This window comes from Bos taurus, chromosome 20, assembly GCF_002263795.3.
Source record: "Bos taurus isolate L1 Dominette 01449 registration number 42190680 breed Hereford chromosome 20, ARS-UCD2.0, whole genome shotgun sequence".
In the NCBI taxonomy this organism is placed as follows: domain Eukaryota; kingdom Metazoa; phylum Chordata; class Mammalia; order Artiodactyla; family Bovidae; genus Bos; species Bos taurus.
Window position 1 is genome coordinate 45243862 of NC_037347.1, and position 11713 is coordinate 45255574.

The 11713-nt window shown below is 35.4% G+C and overlaps 1 long non-coding RNA gene across 1 annotated transcript; it reads right to left on the reverse strand.

Moving 5' to 3' along the window:
* Positions 1-2389: 2389 nt before the first annotated feature.
* Positions 2390-3608, reverse strand: LOC132343190 (uncharacterized). Its single transcript, XR_009491897.1, has 2 exons — positions 3095-3608; positions 2390-2526 (listed from the first exon to the last, which is right to left on the reverse strand). It is a non-coding gene; the product is annotated as an uncharacterized lncRNA (long non-coding RNA).
* Between the last annotated feature and the right edge of the window lie 8105 nt (positions 3609-11713).

Genomic DNA, 11713 nt, shown 5'->3' on the forward strand with positions numbered 1-11713 from the left:
CTTTTGAACTGTGGTGTTGGAGAAGACTCTTGAGAGTCCCTTGGACTGCAAGGAGATCCAACCAGTCCATTCTGAAGGAGATCAGCCCTGGGATTTCTTTGGAAGGAATGATGCTAAAGCTGAAACTTCAGTACTTTGGCCACCTCATGAAAAGTGTTGACTCATTGGAAAAGACTCTGATGCTGGGAAAGATTGGGGGCAAGAGGAGAAGGGGACGACAGAGGATGAGATGGCTGGATGGCATCACTGACTCGATGGACATGAGTCTGAGTGAACTCCAGGAGTTGGTGATGGACAGGGAGGCCTGGCGTGCTGCGATTCATGGGGTCACAACGAGTCGGACACAGCTGAGCGACTGATCTGATCTGATCTGATTATATATATTCAAATTTTCTAAAAATGAGCAAGACAAATTTTATTTCTGCTTTATGTATTTCATATAAATTGAGGCATTATTAGCAGCATTATTATGCTTATGCCTATTAGCATATATACATAGTTATGCTCTGAATGTGGTTATACATTTAACTATGTGTACAAATTCCAAACATTATTCGGGAATGGGAAATGTAGTTTCCAAAATGAACTAGCATTTCCAAAATTTACTGTACATGAGATGTGACTTTTCACCATAAATTGTGAGGAAGGGAAAAGAAAACTTTTGGTTTTGCAAATGGCTGAAGCCATTGCTAAGAGATAGAAATAAATCTAATGAATTATCAAAATTTTTATAAATGTGCTGATGGAACATTATGATAGCAAAAATGTGAGAGATATATGAATATAACAATAGAGTCATTCACATATATTAACTATGTGGATGAGGAGTATATGTTTGTTCCAAAATACTGAAAAAATTCACAGTTGTTTCTTGATTAAAATGCATTATTAACATTATATTATATAATAATAGTCTGCTAGTGGGATACATGATAAAATGAAGCAATAATGGAACATGAATTGGGGAGCAAGTTTTGAGACAATTGGGGAAATGCAGCCCTGAGTGAATTGTTTGCATTTTTAAAAATTAATTTATTTATTTTAATTGGTGACTAACTACTTTACAATATTGTGGTGGTTTTTCCCATACATTGACATAAATCAGCCATGGGTGTACATGTCCCCCATCCTGAACCCACCTCCTTCCTCCTTCCCCATCCCATCTCTCTGGTTGTTCCAGTGCACTGGCTTTGAGTGCCCTGTTTCATGCATCAAACTTGGGACTGGTCATCTATTTCACATATGGTAATATACATGTTTCAATGGTATTCTCTCAAATCATCCCAGCCTCGCTTTCTCCCACAGAGTCCCAAAGTTTGTTCTTTATATCTGTGTCTCTTTTGCTGTCTCATATATCGGGTTGTCGTTACTGTTGTTCATTCACCCAGTTGTGTCTGACTCTTTGCAACCCCATGGACTGCAGCATGCCAGGCCTCTCTGTCCCTCACCATTTCCTGAAGTTTGCCCAAGTTCATGTCAATTGCATTAATGATGCCATCCAGCCATCTCATCATATCAATAAAGATGTCACATCTATCAGTGATTCCAGCCTCCCTAAATGTGAATTTCTGGGCCATGTCCCAGTAAACATTTGCCACACAAAGAATTCAAGAATGTCACAGTCCTTCACAGGTGGGAGGGGTCAGGTATTCCCCCTGATGTAGACCCTTATGTATGCTTATAATAACAAAAGCAGCAAGATAAGGGTTAAAATCACAGAAGCAGATTCAGTATAAATTCAAAATTACCCCTTCTTGGTTACACCTTCACTTGATAAAAAGTGCCACAAATGTTTTATTCTTATAGGAGGATTCTCCCTTTTAAACAAGTAATTTAAAACAAAGCTCGCTTATCAGAAATCTAAAATGTGTATAATTAAGCTTTCTGTAAGCCTATTTAACATATCCTCAATAGACTAGTTGATGGGGACTGAATTTTAGGAAAACCTATTCTAGGACTACAAAGAAGGATGAATACCAAAGAAATTATGCTTTTGATCTGCGGTGTTGGAGAAGACTCGAGAGTCTGTTGGATTGCAAAGAGGTAAAACTAGTCAATCCTAAATGAAATGAATCGTGAATATCCATTGGAAGGACTGATATTGAAGCTGAAGCTCCAATACTTTGGACACCTTTCCTTTTCATTGGAAAAGACCCAGATCCTGGGAAAGGTTGACGGCAAGAAGAGAAGGGAGCAACAGACGATGAGGTGGTTGGATGGCATCATTGACTTAATAGACATGAATTTGAACAAACTCTGGGAGATGATGAAGGACAGTGAAGTCTGGTGTGCTACAGTCCATGGTGTTGAAAAGAGTGGGACATGACTGAGTGACTGAGCAACATTCTATTAGTTTGCTAAGACTTCCATAACAAAATGCTGCAGTCTGTTAGATTTAAACGACATTTATTTTCTCATTATTCTGGAGAGTGGCATTCCAAGATCAAGGTGTTGAAGTGATGAAGTAGGAGATAGAGGAAATCCAAGTTGGAAATTCACAACCAGCCAGCCTTCTCTTTCCATTTCCTGAAATAAGAGATAGGTGGGCTTCAGGTGAGGAATTTACAAACAGCCCCCCCCATTTGTTCTCAGAAATGGATAACAACAGAAACAGGGTAGATAACCAATCTTTGTCTCTTGTTAACACCTCATGGGAATAATCATGATAAAAGCATAGAGAGGTAAAGACCTTTCTGAAAGATAAGGGAGATACTACACATGGCCAGAAAGCCTCCTTGAGTCAAAAGTCAGAGGATAATTCCAGGCCATAATGAGTCTTGCTTCTCCCAGAAGCCTTCACTTCCGGATCTATCTTGGCTGAGGGGTGCATGGAACCCCAGGGGAGGGTTCCAGGGTAGGTCAGATGTGCAAAAAGGAACCAGATAACTGTCCTGAAGGAAGACAAAGACCCTGAAGAACTGCTTTATATAAATAAAGAAGGAGCCTCTTTACTGTACTCCTCCTCACTAGGGAGGATGCCCACACGTTTTCTCTCTGGGCGTGCACACTGCCTTGTTTCTATCTAAACTAAACAAACTTTTTCTATGTGCTGTCCCACTGGTTGTCTGCTATGTCTCTAAAATAAACTTTGTACCTGTTCCAACTTTTGTGAATATACACTGCAACATATCAGGCTTCCCTGTCTTTCACTGTCTTCTGGAACTTGCTCAAATTCGTGTCCATTGAATCAGTGATGCCATCTAATCATCTCAGCCTTTGTCATCCCTTTCTCCTCCTGCCTTCAATTTTTCCCAGATTCAGGGTCTTTTCTAATGAGTCAGCTCTTTGCATCAGGTGGTCAAAGTATTGGAGCTTCAGCTTCAGTATCAGTCCTTCCAATGGGTATTCAGTATTTATTTTATTTAGGATTGACTGGTTTGATCTCTTTGCAGTCCAAGGGACTCAAGAGCTTTCTCCAGCACCACAGTTCAAAAATATTACTTCTTTGGCACTCAGTCTTCTTTATTATCCAACTCTCATATCTATACATGGTTACTGGAAAAAAACAAAAACAAAACATAGCTTTGACTAGACAGGCCTTTGTTGTAAAAGTTATGTCTCTGCCTTTTAATATACTGTCTAGGTTGGTCATAGTTTTTCTTCCAAGGAGCAAGTGTCTTTTAATTTCACGGTTGCAGTTACCATCTGCAGTGATTTTGGAGCCCAAGAAAATAAAGTTGGTCACTGTTTCCATTGTTTCCCCATCTATTTGCCATGAAATGATGGGACCAGATGCCATGATCTTAGTTTTTTGAATGTTGAGTTTTAAGTCAACTTTTTCACTCAGTCATGTCAGACTCTTTGCAGCTCCATGGTCTGTCCATGGAATTCTCTAGGCAAGAATACAGGAGTGGGTTGCCATTCCCTTTTCAGGGGATCTTCCCAACCCAGGGATTGAACCCAGGTCTTCTGCAGATTCTCTATCATCTGAGCTAAGATTCAATGGTAATTCCCTCATTAAAGACCTTATAGTTAAATATAGACACATTGGTTGTCAGGGCTTCAACATGTGAATTTGATGGGGAGAGGGCACATTTCAGTCCATAACATCTGGAAATAAATGGAGAAAGTAGCATGGAAACATATATACTACTATATGCAAATATAAATCCAGTGGGAATTTGCTGTATGACTCAGGGAAATTAAACCAAGGCTTTATAACAACCTAGATGAGTGGGATGTGGTGGGAGGTGAAAAGTATGTCCAAGAGGGAGGGAACGTATACCTGTAGCTGATTCATGTTGTTGTAAGGCAGAAAACAACACAATATTGTAAAGCAATTTTCCCTCAATTAGAAAAAAATTAAAAGAGATCAAAAAGAAAACTTGAAGAAGTTTTAAAAATATCCAGGATCCATGGTTTCTTTCCACTTTTCTTTCCATCTATCTTTCTACAGAGTGGAGATGTAAAAACAATTAACTGTGGCTTTGTAAATAATTTCCATCTCTGCTACCATATAATGCTCATTCAAAAAAGCCTTCTAAAAAGTGGTTGAGGGTTTTTTAAACCACATTTTAAAACTCTAGGGGATAAATTATTGAGTTATAAATTATTTTATTACTAATGTAGATTTGTTTGTAACATAATTGTCATTTAAATGATATTTCTTCTATAAAAATAATTTTATTCTTTTTATATCATTTCATTAATAATGAAAAATGGACATAACCAGAATTTAATAATACAGCCTTTCTATAAATTGTCAGATTTGAATGAATAGCATTCAGCCACTTGAGCTTTAAAAATATATGTGGTAGAGTTTAATGAGTTTTGTATGATGGTTTTTACTGTCTTTTAAATTCTATGTACTTTTTAACTTCAATTATTACTTGTTCATGAGATAATAACACATCTTTCTTAAATTCCCATTCATTTTCACAGTATATAGACAATGGCTTCTGGGAGGAAGTGAAGATTTCCCAAAACAATTGAGAAATTTGTATTGTCTTCTGAAAGACAGATTTTTAATGTAACTTCTTACTGTAAAACTGGAAGTACTCTTAAATAAATCACTGTGTATGCAGTTAATCCCCTAGATGGTGAAGCCCTGTTATTTTGTAATTGAAATGCTAATACAGTAATAAAATACTATGCCAGAGCCAAAAGTGTTTGGGCTGCTGCTTTGTTTCGGAGAAGGTTTTGAAAATGACTTTACAGCCAAATTTTTTGTGACTGAAAATATGTTCAAAATAATTTGAAGTGTTGTTTTAGAATGGGCTTTCCTTGTGGCTCAGCTGGTAAAGAATCCGCCTGCAGCTCTCGAGACCTGGGTTAGATCCCTGGGTTGGGAAGATCCCCTGGAGAAGGGAAAGGCTACCCATTCCAGTATTCTGGCCTAGAGAATTCCATGGACTGTATAGTCCATGGGGTTGCAAAGAGTTAAACATGATTGTACAACTTTCACTCACTCACTCACTCTCAAGAATTGTAAATTAAAGTCATTACCTAGATACTTTAAAGTCTCTCATTAGTTGGACTGTTTATAACCAGTAATTGTTTTATGAATCTAAAATGCTTATTATGTTTTTGGAAAGAGGATATATGTATATATACATATATATATATATCTTATATACATACTCATATATATACACATGTATATATATATATCATATCTTATATAAGATATATATCTTATATGCTTAAGATATATATATATGCTTAAGATATATATGTATCTTATTTTCCAAATATATCATAAACAATAATTTTACCAGCTATAAGGGATATTTTCCCTAATGACATTAGAAAGGGTAGCACAGACTTTTTGGCAGCCCAGGAATCACCCAGTCATTGTGTGATGCTGGCCTTTTTAGTTCTGATGACTTAATTGTTTGTTTTGCTCTTACCATTCTGTGGAACTATCTCCCATGACCTCTTTATTTTCATCACCTTACTTTTTCAGAGAAATCTCCCTGCATTTTAGCTTTTTGTAGATTATGTTTTCTGGTTTCATTTAAAATGTGTCTTCCAGTTAACTTATATATGCTTTATTTGTTTAAAGATGAATAAATCTAAATATTTGTCTCAAAGAAAATAAGAAAGTATACATCATGAAGTCATGACCTACCATAGTCTTATTTTGCTTTTTTCCTATATAAAAATTCAGAGTGGAATGAAAGGTGTTGAGCACTAATTTGACTGCTATATAATAATGCTTCAATAACCCAGTCCAAATCTAGCCTAGCTTAAGACATGTAAATAATAAACCTCAAGAAATCAAAAAGTAATTTTAATTTATTTGACTTGTATTTAATAGGGCGAACAAATTTCTTTGCACATTTTCAGGAATGTGGCATTTAAAGAATGAATGACTAAATGATTTTGCAAAGTTTATTAATTAAACTGAAAATTACTCCTCTGATACCAGTATTTATGACTTATTTTTTTGTTTATTTGTGTTTAGTCACTCAGTTGTGTCTGACTCTTTGCAACCCCATGGACTGTAGCCCACCAGACACCTCTGTCCATGGAGATTCTCCAGGCAGAATACTGGAGTGGGTTTCCATTTTCTTCTCCATTGTTTATTTGAGTGCATATTTAATTTAGGTCATATCTGTCAGGAAGAAAAATCACATATAATAATATTACTTATTTTCTTACATATCTGCATTTATTTTATTTAGTATAGACAACTTGGAACAATTATAGCTGAAAAATCACTTGAAATTAATAATAACCCTTGTCTCTGCAATGTAGTAGATATAGATCTTCCATTACTATGCAGTGGACACAAAGATAAGATCCCATATAAAGATGCTGGGATGATTTTGGAAAGTTGTCAAGTATTCTAGATTTAGGAAACCATGGAGAAATACGGCAATACTTGATTCTGTCAAAGACCAAAAAAGCACATAACACTTATTGGGAGAATAACAGAATATTTTATTGTACTGGTTATTTTGGCCAAGTTAGCAGTGGTCCAATCAGATTGACACTAAAACTGGAAAAAGTACTGATAATAAAATAATAGCAATATTCTTAATATCCCTTAAGAATAATGTACTCACTTTATTATTCATTATCATATACCTTTGTGCTAAGGATTAATTACACACACACACACACATACACACACACAAATACACACACACATACACAAACTGATATTATACACACATGTTAAAATATGGGAAATTTTTTTAAGGTTTCTGAAACATTTATTATGTTAATACTTCATTGCATTTTATAATATTATCTGAATTTTAAAAACAAAATTATTCCCTCTGCATTATTAAAATATTACATTACAAAGTTGAGTTTATTTGTTAAAAATAAGTATGAAATTCACTGGTTGCTCTGTGGCAAAGAGACTGCCTGCTAATGCAGAAGATGCAGGTTCCATCGCTAGATGGGAAAATCCCTTGAAGAAAAAAATAGCAATCCACACCAGTGTTCTTACCTGGGAAATCCCAGGTAAGGGGATTGGACTTACCTGAGGAGCCTGACCAGCTAAAGTCCATGGGGTCACAATGTGTTGGGCACAACATAGCTACTCAGAAACAACAACAAATTATGAAACAGAGCTATTTAGAACATTCTTTCCACAAAATAAATACACCCATTCATTCCATTCTTTAGTGATCATATATGAATTTTTTAGTGTTGAAATACTTCCAAGTATAATATTAAATGGCAATTATGACAGTTTTATTTCCTATTGCCTTCAATTTGAGGTTTAGAAAGTCTTCTGAACTCTAGATTGCTTTCCAAACACATAATTCTTTATAAAGATAGAATGTCATAATGTATAATGACATTACACATTACTATTGTGTAATGACAATAATTCTAAATATTTTATTGTTAAGGGCAAGTAGCTGATAGAATGTAGCCTCTAGTTAGAAATAATTTATTTTGTAAATCACTTTAATTATATGTGACTGTACTTAATATTTATCTGTTAATTGTTGATTTATATTTTTCACTTTCTCTTGGATGTTTTTAATGTAAATCTGTCACTGTTTAATCATACTATAAAAACAAATATCTATACACACACACACACACACACACTAGTTGTTTTTGTTGTTATCACTTGTTCTACAGAGAAACAGACTTGCTCTGAACAATTATGAGGTCTGAATAAACAAATGCAAGCTCACATACCATATATACAAGTTTTTAGAATTATAAGTCAAGGTAACAAACTGTTAAACATGTTCTATCCTTTAGACCTGACAAATATATATGTGTCGATTTAAAAAGTATTCACAACCTAAAAGTTGAGGGTTGTGTTATTTGGCAGAAATTTTTAGGACTTAAGCCCAGGGGGCAGCATCTCAAGTAGCACTGAGAGAACTGCTCTGAAGGGGTGGTGGGAGGGGCCAGGTTATATAGAAATTCTACAGGTAGTCTAAACATAAAATATATATATATATAGTTAATTAAAGAAAACCAGTTATCCCAAGTTATGGAATTTAGCACTTTTCTATATGTGGGATGATGCAAGAGTCTGAGTTCACTGAAATTGTTCCTTTGATGTGTACCTCACCTCTCTGGGGCCAGTTTCCTATGTTTTTCACATCCTGGACCTCCTTGGTGGTGATTTAGTCACTAAGTCGTGTCCTACTCTTGCAACTCCATGAGTGTAGCCTGTCAGGCTCCTCTCTCCATGGGATTTTTCAGGCAAGAATACTGCAGTAGGTTGCCATTTCCTTCTCCAGGGCATATTCCTGACCTAGGAATTGAACCCAGGTCTCCAGCATTGCAGGCAGATTCAAGTGCACTTCCTTGTCTGTGATCTGACAGCCATCAGACTGCAGCCATTCCCTATGGTGAGGCCTTCCTTGGGGCCCACCATAGCGAATGGGTGCAGCCCAATGGGTGCCAGATCGCAGGCATTCTTCTCCTTCCTGAGTGCCCTCAAGGCTCAGGAATTAACATTGGAGTGCTACAAACACTTGATGACTGTGAAATCCTTCTTTATTGATGTGGCAGGAAATATAAATTTCTCACATGCCTAAAAAAAATGAAAACAAATTGTTATATTTCACATTCTTTTGTGTCTCTATGCTCTTTGGCATACAGCCCTAATAAATAACCTGTATTCAATGAATCTAAAGGAAGAACTGTACACTTGTGATTGCAGCTTAATATTTACTTTGCATTGTATTTTAGTAGCATTTTCTGCATTCATTACTATATCCCCATGTAATGAACTTAGACAAAATGACCTCAAAATTCACTTTGTTCTAATATACCATGGAAAATAAACCATGTATATTTTAGAAAGTATTACAGCAGAATATTTGATGACTCAAGATGAAGTTTTCCTTTAGAAAAGCAATAAAACATAACTGTAGTAGAAAATATTGTAATTCTTATCAATATAAAAACTTAAAAAAATCTGTTCATGAAGATACACTGTAAATAAAGTTTTAATTAAAAAGCATGTGAAGAAAATATATAATCCATATATGAAACTAATACTTTTTTTCTTATTTTGCAAATGGTATAGGAAATTTGCACTATTCTCACCAAGAAAGATTAATTATTGAGGAGATTGGGCTCAATTCCATCTACAATAAGGAAAAATGGAAATTTATAGCCAAGGAATAGGATGGAAAATGACTAGAGGAATCATCAGAGGTGAGGAGGGATTCTGAATAAACCTAGTTAATGGACTTCTTGATGAAAGCAGGTCAGAATAATCAGACATTACCTGGGGAAGGCGGAGTACATGGAACCAGGTTAACTATCAACGATCTGGCTGAATTGGATTAGCAAGAGTTTTGCTAAAATTGGGCAATGCATAGATGATCCTGGAAGTCCAAAAGTCAGGACCATTTTGAGAAGAGAGTTCACAGAAGCCTAAGTAGAGTTTGTTCAACTAAAGAACCTTTATCACAGCTGTTAAGGAGTGCAAAATCACTCTGCTCACCACTGACAGGCCAATGAATCCAAGAAACCAGGTATTGAGGGAAGGAATACAACTTTGGTCAGAAAGAGAGCCAACTGAGAAGATGGCAGACTAATGTCTCAAAATAATCATCTTTTTAGTCTAGATGTCACATTCTTCTATAGAACAGAGGTGGAATAGAGATGAAGAAACAAAATGGGGAGAGGGAGAGGGTGGGAAGATTTGGGAGAATGACATTGAAACATGTAAAATATCATGTAAGAAACGAGTTGCCAGTCCAGGTTCGATGCACGATACTGGATGCTTGGGGCTAGTGCACTGGGAGGACCCAGAGGGATGGTATGGGGAGGGAGGAGGGAGGAGGGTTCAGGATGGGGAACACATGTATACCTGTGGCGGATTCATTTCGATATTTGGCAAAACTAATACAATTATGTAAAGTTTAAAAAATAAAATAAAATTTAAAAAAAATAAAGAGGATAAAAAAATAAATAAATAAATAAAGTATTTTCTGGGAAAAAATAAAAAAAATAAAAATTAAATTAAATTAAAAAAAAAGATAAAAATATATCATTTCTTGGCCTTTTGGCTAAGATCAAGTGTAAAGATAATATTTTAAGATGGAATAAACAGAGCAAATTTTGATAAAAGAAAAAAAAAAGGCCTTTAATCTTGCAAATATCTCCTAGAATGGCAAGTCTAATGTTGGGGATGTGTTAATTTCTTTCTTCCTGCCAACTGCAGGTGGACAGGGTTCTGAAAAAAAAAACTCTAGTTTAACAATCAGGCAGAGGGGCAGGGTACTTTGGGGTAGGCCATTATGTATGATTAATAACAACAGTGATGAAAAGCAAATCAAAGAAACAGTTCCAACATGGAGTCAGAATTGGTTCTTCTCTGCAACACAACCACTCCCCCAAACCCAATGCAAGATATTTTTTTATATCTCATAACATCTTCCAAGACACTATGCAACTAATTTATTCATTTTGTTACTATTTCCCATGCTAAAATTCAAACTCCAGAGCATGAATTTTTATATCCATTTTTTATTGCTGATGACGATCGACCTAGAATTTTTATTGCCCATAGTAGGTCTTCAATAAAAAGTTGCAATTTATAATCTATTGAATAGTTTCTATTGAGCCTTTGAAATGAAATAATTCATAAAAGTTACTTCTAGCAATATGTGGAATAGATCTTCAATCATAATTAATAGCAGTGATTATCGTGTCTGTTATATTTTAAGACTTAGATATAGAACAGGTTCACATAATGCTGTAGCAGATGAAAATTGGCCACTTGGTTGACATTCCTGAATAAAAGGTGCTATTAACATACTATTTTGCCTCTTACATACAATTGATCTCACTGCTTCTAGAAGTAGTAAAGGCAAGAATTAAGTAATTTATTTCTGTGGATGTTTCTCCTCTCTTCCACTTAAAGCACCCGAAGAACTGCTGATAAGCAGGCATGAAATTTGACAAATATTCTCTACTTTATTCCTACTTTTCAAGTGAGTAAAATAGAGACAAAAATCAGAAAGCCAGAAACCTTGCCATAATGTCAAAAAAAAGAGTAAAAGGAGCCTCTACCTCAAATAGACAATTTGAGATGAAATACACATTTGTATGTGGACATAATAAGCATTATATTTCTGAGTAACAAATTCATGTATTTTAGACACTCTAGGAAGAACAGTTAAAATATATCAGTCAATGATTCGAATAAATTTGACTTACAGAATTCTAAGCACTTAGGGGATTTTAAACAAGACAATACCCTCTGTACCCTCACTGAATTTACTCTATTGTAAAAATCTGCATTCAATAATGCATTTATATGAATTTT